The sequence below is a fragment of the Balaenoptera ricei genome, chromosome 15 (genome assembly GCF_028023285.1).
Source record: "Balaenoptera ricei isolate mBalRic1 chromosome 15, mBalRic1.hap2, whole genome shotgun sequence".
NCBI lineage: Eukaryota > Metazoa > Chordata > Mammalia > Artiodactyla > Balaenopteridae > Balaenoptera > Balaenoptera ricei.
In genome coordinates, this window is record NC_082653.1 from 74809092 (window position 1) to 74828157 (window position 19066).

The following is a 19066-nucleotide window of genomic DNA, read 5'->3' on the forward strand; positions in this document are numbered from 1 at the left end:
CTTGCTTATACACACGCCCTCCGTGTGCACTCAGCCCGAGTCTCCAGAAGCCGGCTCTGACTTCCCGGTACAGAGCTCCTGCGTGGGCCAGGCCTCTTTTGCCAGGAAATGCATCCTCCGCATTTGTAAAGGGCAGTCAGTCATGTTCACTAATGTGAATTCTTCCCTTTCCCAGTGGGCAGGGGCTCTGTGGCTCTTCCCTCCCTCGCTCTCCAGCAGGGGCCGGGCGGTGGGGGCCAGCCTCTGGGTGCTCTGTGGGACAGGACAGTGCAGAGGACGGGACACCTCAACGGGCTTTTGCTTCTACCTCCTTCCTTCGCCTCGTCCTGCCTTCTCTAGTGCGTGGAACGCTGCTCCCTCCTCGGACTCGGAGGTTTGTGTGTGGTGTTTCCGTCACGATGCAGAAGCCCTTGGAGAATAAGAGCTGGCATCTTCCTTCCCTACCATGTGTAAAATCTGACATGGACCCAGCCCCCAAGTCCAACGGGAGATGGTGCTTTGTAAGCACCTCTTGGTCCCGGTGGGCGCGCTGTGCCTGAAGGTCCTCGGACGCGCCCACTGTCCTTGCAGATTTCAAGAGAAGCGGAGTGAACGCACAGACCCGAGGTGCGCTGTGGAGTCCAGTCCAGCTCATTGTGAACCCATTTGCCGTCTCGAACAAACTCTCTCCTCTCTGGCCGTCTGTGAGAGCCCATCTTTTTTTTTGTCTCTGAAGACCCCAAACTCCTTATAGCGTGCTAGTTGTTGATGATGGATGAACTAGAGTGGTTTGACCATTGCAGGAACAGATGGCAGGTTGATTGATTGATAGTGCCTTGTCCGGGGGTGAAGGGGATTAACTTTTGCTTTTGAGGTTAATTCACCCTCTTTACTCCAAACTCTTGCTCACTCAATAACGAAATTTTCTGGGGTTCTTCGTATGTGCCATCATCCATCTAGGAGCTAGAGGCACAGCAGCACATAGACAAAATGCCTGCCCTCTGGGTACTTCCTTCTGGTGGGGGAGACAGTCCATACACACAATATTTACATTCTCATGGCAGCCAGTGATGAGATAAAGAGGGTTACCTGGATGAGGAGGATGGCCGTGACACCTCAGCTGCGGTGGTCGCAGCAGCCATCTTGAAAGAGGTGTGCTTTGAAGGCACACACAAAGGGGGGAATCCTGGTCTGGAGCCTTCCATGCAGAGGGCAGAGACTGTACTCCTGGGGCCCTGGCTTATTGCGGGGTGGAGGATGGGAGTCCTACAGGGCTTTGTCTTCCCACCTGAGGACCAGATTCCTCCAGGCTGCTGACGGGGGCGCCACACAGGCGTGGCAGGTCCAAACCCCGGCTCCAACTCCGACGGGCCACGTAACTTTGGCTGAGTGGCTTAACCTCTCTGAGCCTGTTTGCTCATCTGTAAAATAAGGATAACAACAGTACCCACTTGAATGCAGTGAGGATTGTGCAGGTTTTTTTGTTTTGTTTGGGTCATTTTTTGGCCACACCGTGCGGCTTGTGGGATCTTAGGTCCCTGACTGGAGATTGAACCCGGGCCCTCGACAGTGAAAGCACGGAGTCCTAACCACTGGACCGCCAGGGAATTCCCAGGAGCAGGTTAACAAAGCGCTTCGAACAGTGCCTGGCACTCTGGAAACATTTATTTTAACAGTGTGTTGTGGAGGGTGTCCAGGAGCGAGGCTAGTAGGTCACCTCTGGTTACCTTCGGTAGATGAGAACTAACAAAGCAAAGAGATCTCCTCTAAGCTCTAGTCTTCCATCAACAGCGGTGTTTCCTTTGCAATGGGTTCCTGTCATTTGCTGAAATATTTGAGAACTGTTGCCTGAAAAGGATGCGTTTATAACTGAAACAAATTTCATGAAATAAAAACCACCCTCACCACACATAACACGCATTGATATTTAAAATTTTTAGTTTCTTCTATTTAATTGAAAAACCGGGCTTAACCACGGAATTGATTGCATGGCCAACTTAAAGGCAGGCAGCCTGCAATTTCAAAAGCACTGTCCTAGTGCCAGCAATAATAGTGACCAGGTCATCGACAGATGGTAGCATATGGGGAGGCAAGAGAACACAGTGTTTAGGAGCTTGGGTTTAGGATTAGGAACTGGATTGTCTGGGTTCAAATTCTGTCACTGCCAACTTTTCTCTTGGGGATCCTTGGGCAAGTTTCATTTATACCTCTGCCACCATTTTTTTTCTTCCGTAAAAATAAGGATTAATAATAGCGTTTACTTCCTAGGGTTCTTGGGAGGATTCAGTGAATCAAAATGTGTGGAGCCTATAGAGGATAAATGCTGGTTGTAGTTGTGGAGGCCCAGAGTCAGCCTGTTTACCTAGATCCCCTCCATGAAGGGGATCTGGTGGGGGTGTAGGGGCCAGCACTTGGGGGTCAGTTGGCGGAAACAGGACCAGAGCTGAGCCCACAAGCCCAGTCTGCTGTTCTATTCACACCCTCCCTACTTTGGTCCCTGGAAAAGTTAAAGGTTAATGGTGCAATTCCACCAGTGATCTGATCCATTGTACAGGTTGAACTATGTGAAAGATGACATTTCTCATGACCTGTCTGATGGAAGATGTAGAGACTAGGACGTAGCCCATCTGCAGTCGTGAGCACCCATTGATAAAGTGGGTACCTTGGGATGAGGCAGGGGAGTGATGTCGGAGGATGCAGGGATCAGTCTGCTGGTTACGTACTGAGTTCTGGTCCTGCAAGCTCAGCCCCAAAGCTGCATGACACTGAGCCTTCCCTCCCCAGCAGAGCGAGGTCTGCTTTGAATGGAGAGCTTCACTTACAGAAGGCTGATTCACCCACTGGGGCTGTAGCTGGTAGGGTAGAGTCTGGATCCCAGCTGGATCCCAAGCTGTGTCCAAGGCTGAAAGGTTCAGTCATGCCTGGATATTTCTGGCAAAGTGTCGGGCAACTATAAAACAGGATAAAATTGTCTAAACCAGCCATTTCAGGGCGCTGGAAGTTGACCAAAGGCAAGTAAATAAAAAAAATTGAGAAGCATCTATTTATGGAAAAACTGCTGAACTTCAGGAAAGAACACTGAGTATTTTGCCTGGAGCTGCTTCCATTCCCCCCCTCATCCCCAGCTTGTAGTGCTACCAGGGTGAAGGTGTCTCTAAAAACTAGCAGCTTCATTGTTGGGCTTGATCTGGAGGGAAAGGTGAAAGACCCGTGTGCAATGGCATTGTCTGTAAAAATAGCAAACTCAATAGGAAATGAACGGGGAAAGCCCACAACTTTGTTAGCCTGAGGCTGCAGTCCCACTTGGGGCAGGTGGCAGACCAGTGGACTCTATAGAAATTTACCAAGGAACTCCTGGAAAAGAGAGAACCAGAGAGGTTCCACACATCCCTGGTTGAATGGGAGGCTGTGTGCACACACACGGGAGACCCAAGAAAGCTCAAGCTCTGGTGGAAAGTAGAAGCTGGGATAGTCTTGAAAACAGACTGAATTTTGAATAGGCTTCCCCACTCGCCCCCAGACCTATGAGCAAAGGGTGAAAGCCTTACTGGCTCGAGTGTTTGATCAGAACCTCAAACCAGTCATTGCTGGTCTCCTGTGCTATACAGATCCCAGGGGCAATCTCTCGGGAGTTTTTATTTTACAAAAAATAAAAATATAAATTAAACTGAGCACAGACATCATGGGCTACATACCATGGAGAAGATAGTTTCCACAGATTGAGTATAGGCGATTTACTAAAAGCAAAACAATAACATCAGCCTCGGGGGGGAAAATCAGAATCCACAGTTGCTACAATGTATTATCTAAAATGTCCACTTTGGGGGACTTCCCTGGTGGTGCAGTGGTGAAGACTCGCGCTCCCAAAGCAGGGGGTCCGGGTTCGATCCCTGGTTAGGGAACTAGATCCCACATGCATGCCGCAACTAAGAGTTTGCATGCTACAACTAAGGAGCCCGCTTGCTGCAACTAAGACCCAGTGCAACCAAATAAATAAATATTTAAAAAATAAACAAAACGTCCACTTTTCATCAACAAAAAAGGAAAGTAAAATTAAAGATACAGTACCATTTACAACCACCTAAAAATGCTTAGGTATGACTCTAGCAAAAGCATATATAGAACATATATGCTGAAAACTATAATACACTGATAAAAGAAATCAAAGAAGACCTAAATAAATGGAGGGACATATCATGTTCATGACTGGAAGACTCAACATAGTAAAGATGTCACTGCTTGCCAACTTAAAGGTATAATACAATTCCTATCAAAATCTTAGCAATGGTTTTTTTTGTAGACATAGAAAAGATTATTCTATTTAATTTATAAATTTAATTTATAATTAATTTTTATAATTTTATAATTATATAAATTTATAATTTTATAATTTTTAAAATTTTATAATTTTTAATTTATAAATTAAAATTCATAAGGAAAGCCATAGGCCCTAGATATCTAAGGTAATCTTGGAAAAGAATAAAGAGTGAAATCACTCTACCCAAATAAGCCTTACTATATAGCTACAGTAATGAAGACAATAGAGTATTGGTAGAAGGACAGATGCATAGGTCAATGAAATAGAGGAGCCCAAAAATAGACCCACACAAGTATGCTGCTCGATTTTTAAAATATAAATCTATAATTATATTAAGACAAAAACTGACAGTGTTGGTACAAAGTTTACATTTAAAAGTTTTCACAGAAACCTAACACGTGCCTTTTACAATGGAGTTCTAGATGCAGGTCTAGATGATGTCAAGAACTGATGGATCTCATGAGTCATGACAGCATTTTGGGTTTTAGTTAATGCTTAGGATTTAAAAAAATTGTTTTGTTTTAAAGTGAACCACTGCCCCAGTGTGAAAATTTAATCTTCTCCTGAGACCAGGGCTTTTGAAATCATTCAACTCTTGAAGTGCTTCAGTGAACTTGTGCTGTCAGTGACTGAACCCTGCCACCAATGGTTTCAAAGTTCAAAAAACAGAGGCTCCAGGAGTTTTCCACCCTAAGAGCACCAGCCCTTGTCTTTCCCTAGTCTCCCACCTCCTATACCACCCTCTGCCCTTCCCCAAATACTTCAGCCAGTGGCTTGGATGGAGAAGCTGATATTTATAACTTCATGACTGGAGAAAAAGGGTCTTCTTGTCAATTTCAAGAATCAGCACCTCTAGGACAGAATGACCTGCCTGTGTATACACTCCAATAAGACTTTTCTTCCTCAGCCAGTTTCCATCCCCCAAAATGGCAGCTTTGGTAACTTCGTAACTGGCTTAGTCCTTTGTTGGGAACAGCATTATGCTGAGGCAGGGAACACCTTGGCTTCTAAGTTTCAGGCATTCACAGCTTATAAATGGTCTCTCACAGTCCTCATTTAGGTTGCCAATGACATTTTTGAAAGGATAAAATATTCTGGACACAGAACCAAATCATCATTAGTTGTTCTTTCCTTTGTTTCACCATTTACCCAATCAGGCCCTAGATTTTAACAAAAATGATCCTAATCCATCTCCCTTCTTTCTCCCCCCATCCCTCCCACCCCAAATAATACACCAGAAATAGCCAAAAACTACACACATGCTATGCTGTAAAAATGCAGAGTTAACACTATTGGGAAGAAGGCTGTGGGTTGTGGAGATGCTCTCTGAAGATCTACAGTATCTTTTGCTCTCCCACATCCCAGCCTGCAAGTTTTGTCCTATGTAGAAGGCCCTTTGCCTTTCTCAGTAAAGTTCAGAATGGGATGCCTTGAAACACTGACCCTCCTTCCCCTCCACTGGGATGGGTGTGCAAACTATACAGCATGGAGCGGCTTTAAAGCACTTGGGCTGCTGTAGGGCACAGAAGCTATACTGGCTCTTCAAAGGACATCTTCTCAAGCCACCTCTATGGTGTCAAGACAAGTAGAACTCCTTTCCCCACTCGAAACCCACGGTCAGATGTGGCAAGGGCTGGTACTCAGGGGAGTTAATTCTTGTCATCTTTTTTGTCATCATCCTCCAAGAGGTAGGAATGCCACGTCAGCCTTTCCTCATAGGAGGATATGACAACCTGTGGGCACTTGACATTGGCTTCCTTGGCAGGGCCCAGGTCAGCCTCATCAGTTTTTCCATTTCATCAGGAATATGAGTTCTCCACTGGAGTCTATAGCTCCAATAATCCACTCCAGTTCCAAACCCTGGGCAAAGCCTCATGGCTTTTCTGACTCTTCTTTCTTCTTTGGTTTGCTCTCCTCCCCCTTATCTTCCGAATCAGAATCAGCTTTGCGCTTGCCCCCTTCTGATTTGTCTGTCTCGTGTGCTGTTTCCTGTGACTGCAGGAACTCGGCAATGAGGTCGGGGCGATCCAGGTTTTCTTCTGGCTCCCACGTGTCGTCCTCATCTGAGAACCCCTTCCACTTCAGGAGGTACTCCACTTGGCCCTTTACCACTCGATGGTCGAGAACTTTTCCTACCACATATTCTTCTTCTAGCACCTCCTCCACTTGCTTCTTGTTTTGTTTTCTCCCCATAGTGCCCGCCAGGTTTCTGGTATAAAGCGTGACTCTGCTCAGAGCAGCGCCCACGAGCCTGAGAAGAACCAGTGCCGCGCTACTGGCGCTTTTTTTTTTTTTTTTTGAGGAAAATAATTATTTAATAAGTAAACATGAAAACAATTCTTAAAAAGTCATGGCACAGACACATGGTAAGTCATTTATAGCCATTTAGATAAGGTTCTTATTAGGAGTTTTAATAAGCTAGGAAAATGCTTACAATTTATTTTTTTTTTTGAATTTCTGAATTTATTATATTTTATTTAATTTTTATACAGCAGGTTCTTTCTTTTTTTTCAGTAAAATATTGCAATTTATATCATTCCTGTCCATTTCTTTATTTTTTTGAATTTTATTTTATATATATTTTTACACAGCAAGTTCTTAGTAGTTATCCATTTTATAAATATTAGTGTATATATGTCAATCCCAACCTCCCAATTCATCGCAGCACCACCACCTCCCTCCACCGCTTTCCCCCCTTGGTGTCCATACGTTTGTTCTCTGCATCTGTGTCTCTATTTCTGCCCTGCAAACAGGTTCATCTGTACCATTTTTCTAGGTTCCACATATACGCATTAATATACGATATTTGTTTTTCTCTTTCTAACTTACTTCACTCTGTATGACAGTCTCTAGGTCCATCCACATCTCTACAAATGACCCAATTTTGTCCCTTTTTATGGCTGAGTAATATTCCATTGTATATATGTACCACATCTTCTTTATCCATTCATCTGTCGATGGGCATTTAGGTTGCTTCCATGACCTGGCTATTGCAAATAGTGCTGCAGTGAACATTGGGGTGCATGTGTCTTTTTGAATGATGGCTTTCTCTGGGTATAGGCCCAGTAGTGGAATTGCTGGGTCATATGGTAATTCTATGTTTACTTTTTCAAGGAACCGCCATACTGTTCTCCATAGTGGCTGTATCAATTTACACTCCCACCAACAGTGCAGGAAGGTACCCTTTTCTCCACACCTTCCCCAGCATTTATTGTTTCTAGATTTTTGGATGATGGCCATTCTGACTGGTGTGAGGTGATACCTCATTGTGGTTTTGATTTGCATTTCTCTAATGATCAGTGATGTTGAGCAGCTTTTCATGTGTTTGTTGGCCATCTGTATGTCTCCTTTGGAGAAATGTCTATTGAGGTCTTCTGCCCATTTTTGGATTGGATTGTTTGTTTTTTTAATATTGAGCTGCATGAGCTGTTATATATTTTGGAGATTAATCCTTTGTCCATTGATTTGTTTGCAAATATTTTCTCCCATTCTGAGGGTTGTTCTTCTCATCTTGTTTGTAGTTTCCTTTGCTTTGCAAAAGCTTTTCAGTTTCATTAGGTCCCATTTGTTTATTTTTGTTTTTATTTCCATTACTCTAGGAGGTGGATCAAAAAAGATCTTGCTGTGATTTATGTCAAAGAGTGTTCTTCCTATGTTGCCCTCTAAGAGTTTTATAGTGTCCGGTCTTACATTTAGGTCTCTACTCCATTTTGAGTTTATTTTTGTGTATGGTGTTAGGGAATGTTTCATTTCATTCTTTTACATGTAGCTGTCCAGTTTTCCCAGCACCACTTATTGAAGAGACTGTCTTTTCTCCATTGTATATCCTTGCCTCCTTTGTCATAGATTAGTTGACCATAGGTGCCTGGGTTTATCTCTGGGCTTTCTATCCTGTTCCACTGATGTATATTTCTGTTTTTGTGCCAGTACCATATTGTCTTGATTACTGTAGCTTTATAGTATAGTCTGAAGTCAGGGAGTCTGATTCCTCCAGCTCCGTTTTTTTCCCTCAAGACTGCTTTGGCTATTTGGGGTCTTTTGTGTCTCCATACAAATTTTTAGATTTTTTGTTCTAGTTCTGAAAAAAATGCCATTGGTAATTTGATAGGGATTGCATTGAATCTGTAGATTGCTTTAGGTAGTATAGTCATTTTCACAATATTGATTCTTCCAATCCAAGAACATGGTATATCTCTCCATCTGTTTGTGTCATCTTTGATTTCTTTCATCAGTGTCTTATAGTTTTCTTAGTACAGGTCTTTTGTCTCCCTAGGTAGGTTTATTCCTAGGTATTTTATTCTTTTTGTTGCAATGGTGAATGAGATTGTTTCCTTAATTTCTCTCTCCAATCATTGTTGTTAGTGTATAGGAATGCAAGAGATTTCTGTGCATTAATTTTGTATCATGCAACTTTACCAAATTCATGGATTAGCTCTAGTAGTTTTCTGGTGGCATCTTTAGGATTCTCTATGTATAGTATCATGTCATCTGCACACAGTGACAGTTTTACTTCTTCTTTTCCAATTTGTATTCCTTTTATTTCTTTTTCTTCTCTGATTGCTGTGGCTAGGACTTCCAAAACTATGTTGAATAGTAGTGGTGAGAGTGGACATCCTTGTTTTGTTCCTGATCATAGAGGAAATGCTTTCAGTTTTTCACCATTGAGAATGATGTTTGCTGTGGGTTTGTCATATATGGCCTTTATTATGTTGAGGTAGCCTCCCTCTATGCCCACTTTCTGGAGAGTTTTTATCATAAATGGGTGTTGAATTTTGTCAAAAGCTTTTTCTGCATCTATTGAGATGATCATATGGTTTTTATTCTTCAGTTTGTTAATATGGTGTATCACATTGATTGATGTGTGTATATTGAAGAATCCTTGCATCCCTGGGATGAATCCCACTTGATCATGGTGTATGATCCTTTTAATATGTTGTTGGATTCTGTTTGCTAGTATTTTGTTGAGGATTTTTGCATCTATATTCATCAGTAATATTGGTGAGTAATTTTTTTTTGTAGTATCTTTGTCTGGTTTTCTTATCAGGGTGATGGTGGCCTCATAGAATGAGTTTGGGAGTGTTCCTTCCTCTGCAATTTTTTGGAAGAGTTTGAGAAGGATGGGTGTTAGCTCTTCTCTAAATGTTTGATAGAATTCACCTGTGAAGCCTTCTGGTCCTGAACTTTTGTTTGTTGGAAGATTTTTTTTTTTTTTTTTTTTTTTAATTTTTAGCTGTGTTGGGTCTTCGTTTCTGTACGAGGGCTTTCTCCAGTTGCGGCAAGCGGGTGCCATTCTTCATCGCGGTGCGCGGGCCTCTCACTATCGCGGCCTCTCTTGTTGCGGAGCACGGGCTCCAGACGCGCAGGCTCAGTAGTTGTGGCTCACGGGCCTAGTCGCTCCGTGGCATGTGGGATCTTCCCAGACCAGGGCTCGAACCCGTGTCCCATGCATTGGCAGGCAGATTCTCAACCACTGCGCCACCAGGGAAGCCCTGTTGGAAGATTTTTAATCACAGTTTCAATTTCATTACTTGTGATTGGTCTGTTCATATTTTCTATTTCTTCCTGGTTCTGTCTTGGAAGGTTATACCTTTCTAAGAATTTGTCCATTTCTTCCAGGTTGTCCATTTTGCTGGCATAGAGTTGCTTGTAGTAGTCTCTTAGGATGCTTTGTATTTCTGTGGTGTCTGTTGTAACTTCTCCTTTTCATTTCTAATTTTATTGATTTGAGTCCTCTCCCTCTTTTTCTTGATGAGTCTGGCTAATGGTTTATCAATTTTGTTTATCTTCTCAAAGAACCAGCTTTCAGTTTTATTGATCTTTGCTATTGTTTTCTTTGTTTCTATTTCATTTATTTCTGCTCTGATCTTTATGATTTCTTTCCTTCTGCTAACTTTTGGTTTTGTTTGTTCTTCTTTCTCTAGTTCCTTTAGGTGTAAGGTTAGACTGTTTATTTGAGATTTTTCTTATTTCTTGAGGTAGGCTTGTATAGCTATAAATTTCCCTCTTAGAACTGCTTTTGCTGCATCCCATAGGTTTTGGATCGTCGTGTTTTCATTATCATTTTTCTCTAGGTATTTTTTGATTTCCTCTTTGATTTCTTCAGTGATCTCTTGGTTATTTAGTAACGTATTGTTTAGCCTCCATGTGTTTGTGTTTTTTAAGTTTTTTTTCCCCGTAATTGATTTCTAATCTCATAGTGTTGTGTTCAGAAAAGATGCTTGATATGACTTCAACCTTCTTAAATTTACTGAAGCTTGATTTGTGACCCAAGATGTGATCTACCCTGGAGAATGTTCCGTGCGCACTTGAGAAGAAAGTGTAATCTGCTGTTTTTGGATGGAATGTCCTATAAATACCAATTAAATCTATCCGGTCTATTGTGTCATTTAAAGCTTGTGTTTTCTTATTAATTTTCTGTTTGGATGATCTGTCCATTGGTGTAAGTGAGGTGTTAAATTCCCCCACTATTATTGTGTTACTGTTGATTTCCTCTTTTATAGTTGTCAGCATTTGCCTTATGGATTGAGGTGCTCCTATGTTGGGTGCATATATATTTATAATTGTTATATCTTCTTCTTGGACTGATCCCTTGATCATTATGTAGTGTCCTTCCTTGTCTCTTGTAACATTCTTTATTTTAAAGTCTATTTTATCTGATATGAGTACTGCTACTCCATCTTTCTTTTGATTTCCATGTGCATGGAATATCTTTTTCCAACCCTTCACCTTCAGTCTGTATGTGTCCCTAGGTCTAAAGTGGGTCTCTTATAGACAGCATATATATGGGTCTTGTTTTTGTATCCATTCAGCAAGCCTGTTTCTTTTGGTTGGAGCATTTAATCCTTTCACGTTTAAGGTAATTATCGATATATATGTTCCTATTACCATTTTCTTAATTGTTTTGGTTGTGTTTTTGTAGGTCCTTTTCTTCTCTTGTGCTTCCACTTAGAGAAGTTCCTTTAGCGTTTGTTGTAGAGCTGGTTTGGTGGTGCTGAATTCTGTTAGCTTTTGCTTGTCTGCAAAGCTTTTGATTTCTCCATCTCATCTGAATGAGATCCTTGCCAGGTAGAGTAATCTTGGTTGTAGGTTCTTCCCTTTCATCACTTTAAATATGTCATGCCACTCCCTTCTGGCTTGTTGAGTTTCTGCTGAGAAATCAACTGTTAGCCTTATGGGAGTTCCCTTGTATGTTATTTGTCATTTTTCCCTTGCTGCTTTCAATAGTTTTTCTTTGTCTTTAATTTTTGCCAATTTGATTACTATGTGTCTTGGCGTGTTTCTCCTTAGGTTTATCCTGTATGGGACTCTCTGCGCTTCCTGGACTTGGGTGGCTATTTCCTTTCCCGTGTTAGGAAAGTTTTCAACTATAATCTCTTCAAATGTTTTCTTGTGTCCTTTCTCTCTCTCTTCTCCTTCTGGGACCCCTATAATGTGAATGTTGTTGCGTTTAATGTTGTCCCAGAGATCTCTTAGGCCCTCTTCATTTCTTTTCTGTCTTTTTTCTTTATTCTGTTCCATGGCAGTGAATTCCACCATTCTGTCTTCCAGGTCACTTATCCGTTCTTCTGCCTCAGTTATGCTGCTATTTATTCCTTCTAGTGTAGTTTTCATTTCAGTTATTGTATTGTTCATCTCTGTTTATTTGTTCTTTAATTCTTCTATGTCTTTGTTAAACATTTCTTGCATCTTCTCAATCTTTGCCTCCATTCTTTTTCCAAGGTCCTGGATCGTCTTCACTATCATTATTCTGAATTCTTTTTCTGGAAGGTTTCCTATCTCCACTTCATTTAGTTGTTTTTCTGCGGTTTTATCTTGTTCCTTCATGTGGTACAAAGTCCTCTGCCTTTTCATTTTGTCTGTCTTTCTGTGAATGTAGTTTTCCTTCCACAGGCTGCAGAATTGTAGTTCTTCTTGCTTCTGCTTCTGCCCTCTGGTGGATGAGGCTATCTTAGAGGCTTGTGCAAGCTGCCTGATGGGAGGCACTGGTGGTGGGTAGAGCTGGGTGTTGCTCTGGTGGGCAGAGCTCAGTAAAGCTTTAATCCGCTTGTCTGCTGATGGGTGGGGCTGGGTTCCCTCCCTGTTGGTTGTTTGGCCTGAGGCGATCCAGCACTGGAGCCTACCCAGCTCTTTGGTGGGGCTAATGACAGACTCTGGGATGGCTCACACCAAGGAGTACTTCCCAGAACTTCTGCTGCCAGTGTCCTTGTCCCCATGGTGAGCCACAGCCACCCCCTGCCTCTGCAGGAGACCCTCCAACACTAGCAGGTAGGTCTGGTTCAGTCTCCCCTGGGGTCGCTGCTCCTTCCCCTGGGTCCCGACGCACACACTTCTTTGTGTGTGCCTTCCAAGAGTGGAGTCTCTGTTTCCCCCAGTCCTGTCAAAGTCCTGCAATCAAATCCCGCTAGTCTTCAACCTCTGAGTCTCTAGGAATTCCTCCTCCCGTTGCTGGACCCCCAGGTTGGGAAGCCTGACGTTGGGCTCAGAACCTTCACACCAGTGGGTGGACTTCTGTGGTATAAGTGTTCTCCAGTTTGTGAGTCACCCACCCAGCCATTATGGGATCTGATTTTATTGTGATTGCGCCCCTCCTAAGCATCTCATTGCTTCTCCTTTGTCTTTGGATGTGGGGTATCTTTTTTGGTGAGTTCCAGTGTCTTCCTGTCGATGATTGTTCAGCAGTTAGTTGTGATTCTGGTGCTCTCGCAAGAGGGAGTGAGCACACGTCCTTTTACTCTGCCATCTTGAACCAACCCCTACTGGCACTTCTTGTTGGGCTGGTTTGGGGAGTCTGCCCATTGGAATTTTGACACAGGTGTAAAAGCAATTCAGTGAAGGAAGAACAGTCCTTTCAATAAATGGTGCTGAAGCAACTGGACATTCATAGAAAAAAAAATTGTACTTTGACCTAAGTCCCATATGTTATGCAAAAATTCACTCAAAATGGATCAGGTAAAACATAAAACTATAAAACATTAGAAGAAAACATAGGAGAAGGCTTTCCTGGTGGCACAGTGGTTAAGAATATGCCTGACAATGCAGGAGACACGGGTTCGAGCCCTGGTCCAGGATGATCCCACATGCCGTGGAACAACTAAGCCCATGCACCACAACTACTGAGCCTGTGCTCTAGAGCCCACGAGCCACAACTACTGAAGCCCGCACACCTAGAGCCCGTGACCCGCAACAAGAGAAGCCACCACAGTGAGAAGCCTGTGTACCGCAATGATGAGTAGCCCCCACTCGCTGCAACTAGAGAAAGCCCGTACACAACAATGAAGACCTAATGCAGCCATAAATAAATAAATAAATAAATAAATAAATAAATAAATAAATAAATATTTTAAAACATAGGAGAGTATCTTTAGGGTCACCAGAAGCACAATCCATAACAGGAAAAATTGACAAATTGGACCTCATCAAAATGTAAAATTCTTGCTCTGTGAAAGACAGTTGAGAGGAAGAAAAGAGATGGCTACAGAGTTGGAGAAAATATTTGCAAACCATATATCCAACAAAGGACTACTTCGTAGAATATATAAAGAACACTCAAAACTGAAAACAAACAAAGAAACAAAAAAACCCACCCAATAATCCAATTAGAAAATGAGCAAAACACATGAACAGACATTTCACTGAAGAGGATTTACAGATTTCACATAAGCACATAGAAAGATGTTCAACATCTTTAGCCATTAGGGAAATGAAAATTAAAACCACCATGATATATCACTACACACCTATCAGAATTGCTAAAATATAAAAAAGAGTGACAACATCAAATTCTAGTGGGAACACAGAGAAACTGAGTTATACATTGCTGGTGGGAACGTAAAATGGTACACTTACTCTGGAAAACAGTGTGGAATTTCTTATAAAACTAAACATACAACTACCATACAACCCAGAAATTGTACTTCTGGGCATTTATCCCAGAGCAATGGAAATGTATGTTCACACAAACACTTGTACATGAACGTTCATAGCAGCTTTATTCATAATAACCAAAATCTGGAAATGACCCCACATGTTCTTCAACGGGTGAATGGTTAAACAAATTGTATGTCTTAGTCTGTTTGGGATGCTATAACAAATTACCACAGATTAGGTGTCTTAAAAACAACAGAAATTTATTTCTCACAATTCAAGAGTGGGAAGTCCAAGATCCAGACTCCAGCAGATTTGATGTCTGATGAGAACATGCTTCCTACTCTGGAGTTTCTTTTATAAGGGCATTAATCCCATTCCTGAGTGTTCAGCCTTCATGACCAAAGGTCCCACCTCTAGATACCATCACACCGGAGATTATGTTTCAACATATGAATTTTGGGGCAACACAAAAATTCAGTCTATGGCATGTGGTACATTCATACCATGAGACAGAACTCAGTAAAAAGAGGAATGAACTCTTAAAAACATTTTTTTTAAACTGAGGAATAATTGATTCACAATGTTGTGTTAGTTTCTGGTGTACAGCAAAGTGATTCAGTTATATATAGATATAGAAGCAAAGGCTTCAAAGCAGCTATTATAAATATGCTCAGAGAATTAAAGGAAATTATGACAAAGAATTAAAGCAAAATATAATTACAACTAAAGAGCAGGGAATCTCAACAAAAACAAAAAGATATAGCGAAGAACCAAGTGGAAATTCTAGAGTTGAAAAGTGCAATAGCTTTAATGAAATATTTATTAGATGATCTTACAAATAGGCTTGAGATGGTAGAAGAAAGAATCAGTGAACTTGAACATAGATCATAAAAATTACCCAATCCTGAAGTTTTGAGAGAAAAAAATGATTGAAGAAAAATGAACAGAGCCTCAGGACCTGTGGGCAACATTAAGCGTACAAACATAGGGAAATGGTAGTCACAGAAAAAGAGGAGCTAAAAAAAGAGATAGAAAAAAACATTTGAAGAGGGCTTCCCTGGTGGTGCAGTGGTTAAGAATCCTCCTGCCAAAAGACCTGTACTAAGAAAACTATAAGACACTGATGAAAGAAATCAAAGATGACACAAACAGATGGAGAGATATACCATGTTCTTGGATTGGAAGAATCAATATTGTGAAAATGACTATACTACCCAAAGCAATCTACAGATTCAATGCAATCCCTATCAAATTACCAATAGCATTTTTTACAGAACTAGAACAAAAAATCTGAAAATTTGTATGGAGACACAAAAGATCCCGAATAGCCAAAGCAATCTTGAGGGAAAAAAACGGAGCTGGAGGAGTCAGACTCCCTGACTTCAGACTATACTACAAAGCTACAGTAATCAAGACATTATGGTACTGGCACAAAAACAGAAATATACATCAGTGGAACAGGATAGAAAGCCCAGAGATAAACCCATGCACCTATGGTCAACTAATCTATGACAAAGGAGGCAAGGATATACAATGGAGAAAAGACAGTCTCTTCAATAAGTGGTGCTGGGAAAACTGGACAGCTACATGTAAAAGAATGAAATGAGAACATTCCTTAACACCATACACAAAAATAAACTCAAAATGGAGTAGAGACCTAAATGTAAGACCGGACACTATAAAACTCTTAGAGGGCAACATAGGAAGAACACTCTTTGACATAAATCACAGCAAGATCTTTTTTGATCCACCTCCTAGAGTAATGGAAATAAAAACAAAAATAAACAAATGGGACCTAATGAAACTGAAAAGCTTTTGCACAGCAAAGGAAACTACAAACAAGATGAGAAGACAATGCTCAGAATGAGAGAAAATATTTGCAAACGAATCAATGGACAAAGGATTAATCTCCAAAATATATAACAGCTCATGCAGCTCAATATTAAAAAAACAAACAACCCAATCCAAAAATGGGCAGAAGACCTCAATAGACATTTCTCCAAAGGAGACATACAGATGGCCAACAAACACATGAAAAGCTGCTCAACATCACTGATCATTAGAGAAATGCAAATCAAAACCACAATGAGGTATCACCTCACACCAGTCAGAATGGCCATCATCCAAAAATCTAGAAACAATAAATGCTGGGGGGCTTCCCCGGTGGCGCAGTGATTGAGAATCTGCCTGCTAATGCAGGGGACACGGGTTCGAGCCCTGGTCTGGGAGGATCCCACATGCTGCGGATTAACTGGGTCCATGAGCCACAACTGCTGAGCCTGTGTGTCTGGAGCCTGTGCCCCGCAACGGGAGGGGCCGCGATAGTGAGAGGCCCCCGCACCGCGATGAAGAGTGGCCCCCGCTTGCCGCAACTAGAGAAAGCAGTCACATGAAATGAAGACCCAACACAGCTAAAAATAAATAAATAAATAAATAAAGTAGCTATTAATTTAAAAACAAACAAACAAATAAATGCTGGAGAAGGTGTGGAGAAAAGGGAACCCTCCTGCACTGCTGGTGGGAATGTAAATTGATACACCCACTACGGAGAACAGTATGGAGGTTCCTTGAAAAAGTAAACATAGAATTACCATATGACCCAGCAATTCCACTACTGGGCCTATACCCAGAGAAAGCCATCATTCAAAAAGACACATGCACCCCAATGTTCACTGCAGCACTATTTGCAATAGCCAGGTCATGGAAGCAACCTAAATGCCCATTGACAGATGAATGGATAAAGAAGATGTGGTACATATATACAATGGAATATTACTCAGCCATAAAAAGGAATAAAATTGGGTCATTTGTAGAGACGTGGATGGACCTAGACTGTCATACAGAGTGAAGTAAGTCAGAAAGAGAAAAACAAATATCGTATATTAATGCATATATGTGGAACCTGGAAAAATGGTACAGATGAACCAGTTTGCAAGCAGAAATAGAGACACAGATGTAGAGAACAAATGTATGGACACCAAGGGGGGAAAGCCGGGGGTGGTGGTGGTGGTGGGATGAATTGGGAGATTGGGATTGACATATATACACTAATACGTATAAAATAGATAACTCATAAGAACCTGCTGTATAAAAAATTAAATGAAATGTAAAAATGTAAAAATAATTAAAAATAAAAATAAAATTCAAAACAAAACAAATAAACAAACAAAAAGAATCCACCTGCCAATGCAGGTGACACAGGTTTGAGCCCTGGTCCGGGAGGATCCCACATGCCGCGGAGCAACTAAGCCTGTGCGCCACAATGACTGAGCCTGAGCTCTAGAGCCTGCGAGCCACAACTACTGAGCCCACACGCCACAACTACTGAAGCCCACACGCCACAACTACTGAAGCCCACACGCCTAGAGCCTGTGCTCCACAACAAGAGAAGCCACCACAATGAGAAGCCCATGCACTGCAACGAAGAGTAGCCCTCGCTTGCTGCAACTAGAGAAAGCCCGTGTGCCGCAATGAACATGCCAAGCAGCCAAAAAAAAAAAAAAAAAAGTTGAAGAAATCATGGCCTAAAATTTTCAAATTTGGTAAAGATCACTAAATCTACAGATCCAAAAATATCAATGAATCCCAAGTTAAATAAATTCAAAGGGAACCCTACCTAAATACACCGTGAAATACAAAGAAAAAATCTCAAAACAGCAAGAGAAAAATGACTCAGGGAAACAATGCAATTAAAAACTGACTTCTCAGAAGCAATGGTAGAAGACAGTGGAGTGGCATATTCAAAGTGCTAAAAGAAAAACTGCCAACCAAGAATTCTATATGCAGAAAGATTATCCTTCAAAAATGAATTTGGGGGGAGATTAAGATGGTGGAGTAGGAGGATGCAAGCTCACCTACCCGCTTAAACACATCAAAAATACACATACAGATGGAGTAATTCTCACTGAAAACAAACTGGAAACTGGCAGAAAGACTCTTATAAAACCAAGGCTGCAAGAAAGATCCACAGAGAATCAGGCAGGAAGGAAAGAAAAGTGATCAGGTTGGGATCTGCATCCCTGGGAGCAGACACAGAAGAGGAGGAGGATTACATGGGCTTGGAGATATCCCCTGGTGAGTGAGCAGTTTGAAACACATATTTGGCATCCTGGGCTTGGGGTCCGACACTGGGAGAATGAGTCCCCATAACTGGTTTGAAACCAGTGGGACTGACAGCAGGGCTGTAAGAAACCTAGACTCTGCTCCTGAAGGGTACACACATAATTGCTAATTCCCAAAACAAGGTAGAGGAAGCAGATTAAAACTGTCTGGAACTCTGACCAGTTTCTCTCAACTGCCCCAATGTGTCCCAGCCTGAGCTGAGTGCCCACTCCAGCCCCTCTTACTCCATGGCACAGCTCCACACTAGGGCAAAGACTGCCACAGCTGAGGGGAATGCATAGTCGTAGGGGACAAAGCCAGCTCAGACCCAACACAGCATCTAAACAGGCGAGAGCAGCCATTGTTGGCACTTGCAGAGGCAGCAGATAGGGAATGAGCAGGAACGCTGACTGGTGCAGGGACTGCCCCAGCCCATGCCCTAACCCATGCTGAGCACCCATTCCAGCTCCTCTTGCCCAACACTGCTCCCCTTTTGGGAAAATGTGCCAATGCTGGGAGGGGGGAGAGCACACACTGAGAGGGAACAGAGCCATCTTGGACCTGACCCTCAGGGCTTCTGCTCCAGCAACTTGGGAATTGACCCTGCACCCAATAGAGTGGTGCTGGTCCCTAAGCAGAGGAGAAGACCCAGCTCACACCAGGCTCTAGCCATAGCCCCTCCATCTCCAGCTCCACATCCTATCAAGGTGATAGCTGCCAGCACACCTTGGAGGATGTAAGTTGTGTTCATGTCAGATACAGCTCTCCCAGAAAAGGCACTGGGCACACACAAACTGTACA

At 42.2% G+C, this 19066-nt stretch overlaps 1 pseudogene; it reads right to left on the reverse strand.

Moving 5' to 3' along the window:
- Positions 1-5946: 5946 nt before the first annotated feature.
- Positions 5947-6517, reverse strand: LOC132349259 (chromobox protein homolog 1-like; annotated as a pseudogene).
- Between the last annotated feature and the right edge of the window lie 12549 nt (positions 6518-19066).